This window comes from Podarcis melisellensis (genome assembly GCF_964234715.1).
Source record: "Podarcis melisellensis genome assembly, chromosome: 3".
Classification (NCBI taxonomy): Eukaryota; Metazoa; Chordata; class Lepidosauria; order Squamata; family Lacertidae; genus Podarcis; species Podarcis melisellensis.
The window spans coordinates 1,023,018-1,029,017 of record NC_138530.1 but is presented as its reverse complement, the minus strand read 5'-3'; positions in this window follow the sequence as shown (position 1 = coordinate 1,029,017).

Here is a 6,000-nt window from a genome sequence, read left to right as displayed (position 1 = left end):
GGCCATCCATCTGCCTCCGAAGTGCAAATTGTGTGTATGTTCACATGGAAACTTATTGAGGGCCGGATCGTGTCCAGCGAGGCCAACGGATCTGGCCCATGGGGCACAATCCACCAAGGATTGCCCTTGTACAAACCCCACTGCGCAAATGCTTTGGTGGGGCTCTGTTTCTTTCAACTATCCCTGTTCCTTTTAATTTGTATGGGGAAGGAGCCGCTTGGGCTCAGACCCCAGAATGTATTGGTTGGAAATGTGCCAAGCACATCTGGGAGTAAAGACACATCTTGCAATCAACACTGCGTTTCTCCACCCCACTTAGATGGAACCAAGTTTTACATGGCTTTGCCGCAGTGAAATTTAAAATTGCACAGAGCAGAAGTATTAAAATGCACGCCTTGCGTGTTGTGGGGTGGGTGGCATTTTTGAACAACCCCTGGGCTGAATGTTCCCCTTTGTTGCATTTTCAAATTGCATTGTTGGGACAGGCTCTGCTGGAATTCCTGCAGGAGCCCTTTGCCAAGATATTTCTGGGCTTCTATGTTGGAAAGGGGACGCGGGTGGCGCTGTGGGTAAAACCTCAGCACCTAGGACTTGCCGATCGCATTGTCAGCGGTTCGAATACCCACAACGGGGTGAGCTCCCATCGTTCGGTCCCAGCTCCTGCCCACCTAGCAGTTCGAAAGCATCCTTAAGTGCAAGTAGATAAATAGGTACCGCTTTATAGCGGGAAGGTAAACGGCGTTTCTGTGTGCTGCTCTGGTGCCGGTTTGCCAGAGCAGCTTTGTCACGCTGGCCACGTGACCCGGAAGTGTCTGCGGACAGCGCTGGCTCACGGCCTCTAGAGTGAGATGAGCGCACAACCCTAGAGTCTGTCAAGACTGGCCCGTACCGGCAGGGGTACCTTTACCTTTACCTTATGTTGGAAGGTGCCTTGCTGGAAAGGAAATCCCTGCAGCAGCTCTGGAGTAATAAAGAGCAGGGCAGGGATCTGGTGAGGATCAATACTATCGGCCGAATGACAAATAAAAAAGGCTGAAAACTTAATCATTACAGTGCAATCATGTGGCAGCAATTCACGCTTTGAGAGAGAACAGTACAAGTGTAAAAGCTCCAGTGTTAAAAGTGTAAAACCTGGACATGTCCTCTTTTGGGGGGACAACATGCCCATCTGGGCAGATTTTTACATTTTAAAGGAAACATCTGGGGTTTTGCCTTGAGAGCAGCAGCGGCTCTGCAAGCCGTGGCTGCTGCCAGCCTGAGTGGGGTGCAGTGGCCCTGTGTGCCTCTTCCCCCAGCTCGGGCTGCCCTCTTATTTGGTCTTCAAGATACGGCAACCCTAGTAAAACCAGCGGGTCACACATGAAGACGCAGCCTCTGGATTTATACTCCCCCCCCCCCAAAAAAAGAGAAAAGGCCGATTGCAAATTATTTATTTCAACCATTTATGTGCCACTTAGCACTTTCCTAAGTGGTTGCAGAACATAAAATCAGTTAAAAGTAGGAAAAGATCTGGGTTGGGGGGCTCAGCCTTCTTTCTTTCCTTTCCAGCTGTTCCCTCAGGTCACCATTATCCTCCGCTCTTTTAACTTCAGTAGTTCCCTCCTTCCTTATCATGCTGCCAACATTCAGCTTCGTGTTTCCTCTCTGTCCCTTTCTTCAGCTATTAATAAATTACCGTTTCATCTTTGGAGAAAATCTCTGGAACGCAGAACTTGTGGTCTGGCCTCATTATCAGTTTGTTTCCTCCTTTCCCTTCAATTTTAGTTTTGGCTGTCATTGTCTCTTGTGGTTATTTTCAATTCCACTTTGTCTCATCTCCCTTTTGTTCACGACAGAGTGAAATTCTGCCATTATTATTTTGAAGCTTCTTTCAGCTCTTTCTCCTGCAGCAACCCAATAATTCCCAAAAACACACTGGTCTTATTTGGTCCTGCCAAGCACATCTTTTTTGTGAAATTCTCATCTCCATTTCTTTTGTCCATTTGCAGACCTGCTGCTGGTCTTGCTTCTTCCTGCTTCCAGTTTGATATTTCTCCTCTCTTTTCTACGGTCCACGTTTCATCCCTTTTGGGCTTCATCTCCTTGGCCGCCTCCTCTGCTTCTCTACGCTGTAGTCTTCTCTCTGTTCCCACGTCAGCCTCAGGCCCAGATCCTTTGACCCTCTTCTGCCCCTGCAGTTCCCAGCCCTCCTCACCTCCCTGCCTTCTTGTTGTTGAGTCGCTTAGTCGTGTCTGCCTCTTCGTGGCCCCCTGGATCAGAGCACGCCAGGCACTCCTGTCTTCCACTGCCTCCCGCAGTTTGGTCAACCTCATGCTGGTATCTTCAAGAACACTGTCCCACCATCTGGTCCTCCGTCGTCCCCTTCTCCTTGTGCCCTCCATCTTTCCTTCGCTGCCGCCCGCCAGCATTTTAAGATCGCCCCGGACAGCGGAAAAGTCTCCGCTGTCCCGGGAAGGCAGGCGGGGGGGAAGCAAAGACTTTCGCCCCCGCCAGCCTTCAGAAGAGGTTGGGGGACAGAATGTCCCCAGACCTGGTCTGAAGGCGGTTCGGTTTCCATAGGAACGCATTAATTGATTTTTAATGCATTCCTATGGGAAACCGTGCTTCGCAAGACGAAAAACTCGCAAGACGAAAAGACTTGCGGAATGAATTAATTTCGTCTTGCGAGGCACCACTGTATAAATCTTTTTGCCTGTATGATAAAGAGTTTTGAAAAAGCATGTTACTAATTATTGGGGCTCAAAGCAGGAGCAGGGAGAATAATCTGATTTCTTACCAGATTATTGGAAGGAACAAGATATAGGCGGGCATATCTCCTAATGAATGAATAAAGCAAATGTCAGGACTGCCAGCTGTGCTCTTGAACGTATGTCTGGGGCCACCATGCTGGGTCTATTGACCTTGGTGACACTCCCACCTGCCCCATTAAGCCAAGTGCAACCAGAAGGGGGGGGGCAAGGGCCAGCTGTGCCCCTGAGAGCATCTTCCTGCACACTGCTGATCCTTGCCCAGCTTTGATGGGCCAAATTGCCCTGAGCGATTCCTGCAGGCTGCTGCTGGTCTGCTGCCTTCTCACCCTGTTGACCCTGGCTAGAACTCCCAAGCGGATTCTCTTTCGCCCACTCTCATTAAGCTCCGGCAGTGGATCAGCACCCCGGCCTCCTTCCGGTCTCCTTAACGGCACTTCCTCGCATGCTTTGAAAGACTTCACCTGTCTCTTTTCCTTCCTCCTGCTTGGTTTTTCGGCACACCCCTCCCTCCTCCAATTTGTCATTTGTGAAGGCATTAAATGTGGCCACAGCAAGTGGGCCTGAAGCCCAAAGGTTGCCCGTCCTCTTCTTCAGCTATCGCTTTCAGAAATGCACCCTCCTTTCCGATCTCTGCTCACTCCACCATTATTCACCAAGACAAGGACTCCCAAACAGCACTTCGCTCTAATATTTCATTAGGTTTTTGAAACATCAGAACTTCCCAAGAAGAATGCATACCTTCAGGATACAAAACGTATGGTCTCCACTCTTCATAAAGTTACAAAAACGAAATGGCAAAATTTATACAGGACAAGAGTAACCGGAGTCCAACGTAACAATGGAAGGGGATGTCGAAATATTGCAACAAAACTTTACAGAAGTGTGTATTACTTTCAGCTCCACTTCCCCTCGCAGCCTCTCTCCCCTCTTGGGTCGATCTCGCCCAGATCATTATTTTTTCATGTAAAACCTGGGAGTCTCCCCAGGGGCAACATCAGCATTGTTCAGCGGACTTCTGCATGACCTAGAAAGCGGAAAGAGTCCAAGGCATTGCTGCATTCCTGGAAGAATCTGTATCAGCAGAACAGCTCTGGGCTCATCCAGCTCCCCAGGTAGGCAAGAGAATCAGGCAATATTGGCCATTGGGAGGAAGTGGGCTGCCCCCCACCCCAGGGAGAAATTTCAGACAAGTTAAACCAGAGCATATCTCCCCTCCCCACCCCCGTTTCTGGGAGTCTATACTCTGGAGCATGGGGAGGCAATTTAAGGCCTGGGGGCCGATTCCGGCCGAATCGCCTTCTCAGTCTGGCCCACGGACGGACATAGGGGCATAGGAATTCGTTCTTTCTTTCCCCCCAAAAAAATATAGTCCAGCCCACCATGGTGGATGGGCCCACAGCTGACCCCTGCTGACCCATATTTTAGGCCATGGGTAGGCAAACTAAGGTCCAGGGGCTGGATCCAGCCCAATCACCTTCTCAATCCAGCCCATGGACGGTCCAGGAATCAGTGTGTTTTTACATGAGTAGAATGTGTGCTTTTATTTAAAATAATAATAATAATAATAATAACAATAATAATAATACCCCGCCCATCTGGCTGGGTGGCTTCCAACAAAATATTAAAATACCATAATGAATCAAACACTAAAAGCTTCCCTAAACAGGGCTGCCTTCTCTGGGTTATTTGTGGGGCCTAGGAATTTGTTCTTCCCCCAAAAAAAAATATTGTCCGGCCCCCCACAAGGTCTGAGGGACGGTGGATTGGCCCCCAGCTGAAAAAGTTTGCTGACCCCTGCTCTGGAGTGTCCTTCAGGAAATGGTTCATTCAACCCTGCAGTGCTTGAAAGAACAAAAACTGATGCTTAATGTAATCAGAAGCACTTGCCAATTGTTACAGCCTCAGACCAGCATCAGGGTTCAGGTCTCCACTTGGCCACGCAAGAGCCTACCCCGCAGGGTTGTTGTGCGGATGAAATGAGGGGGCAAACCATGCACACCACCCTGGGCTCCCTGGAGAAAAGGGGAGGTGGAAATTAAATTGATTAATTAAATTATGAGGGTTTCAATGGCTAGTATAATGGGAATGCTGTCGAGTCCAGTTGCTTGCTCCTGGCACTGCAGTCGTGTGCCAGGGATGCCCACATGGCAGTGTAATAAACGTAAATCTGCCCTTATTCCCTCATGGGGGACACAAGAGCCCTTGTAGAGTCCTCTGCAGGTTCTCCATCGGTCAGAGAAAATAACAGAGGCCAACCAGAGAATATTGAGTTGGCCTGATCTTTATTGAACTGTTGCAACAAGGTGCCCCCTTCACACGCAAGAAAGGAGGAGGACCCAGAACCCAGGTGTGCCCGCCCTTATATAGGCATTTTAAATTGCCCACCTTGGCGTCAAAGACCACCCCCAGAAACATCATACCTACATCACAGAAAGGGCAGTCTACAACGGAAATCTGAGTGCCTTGTTTATCTCCTGGCTGGCAGGTTACCTGTTAATGCTCCCTTGATTGGATACCCTGGGGAGCCTGGCCAGTCTTGGTACCTTTATGAACCTTTATTATATACATAAGACCTTGATTTATTTCAGCAGAGTTGATCTGCTAATGCCCCAGACACCTGGGAGTCAAAGGCGATGCTTTGTTGCCTCGGAATGGATGCTGAGGTCCAGCTCTGAGGGCCCTCTGGTGGTTCCCTCACTACAAGAAGCCAAGTTACAGGGCCTTCTCGGTGGTGGCACCTGCCCTGTGGAACACCCTCCCACCAGATGTCAAGGAAATAAACCACTACCTGACATTTAGAAGACATCTGAAGGCAGCCCTCTTTAGGGAAGCTTTTAATATTTAATAGACGATTGTATTTTAATATTGTGTTGGAAGCAGCCCAGAGTGGCTGGGGAAACCCAGCCAGATGGGCAGGGTATAAATAATAAATTATTATTATTATTATTATTATGGGCTGCTCAGGCTGTACTCCATCCAGCTGTGGCAGCAGTTTTATTTGAATGCTGGCCATGGAAGCCCTGCTTGAGCGGCGAACTACGCTTCCCAGAATTCTTGGACGGGCTCCTTTTCCCTGACCTGCTACCTTTCTGCATGCGGGGAGCTCGTCACGTGGTGCGGGGCGGGGTCTTCGGTCCTGCGGCAGAGCCCTTTGCGCATGCGCTCTGAGGCCTGAGACGGGGCGGCCGTCGCTTCCCGTCACCATGGCAACGGGGTTCGGGCGCCGGCGCAGAAGGCCGCGCGTGAGGCG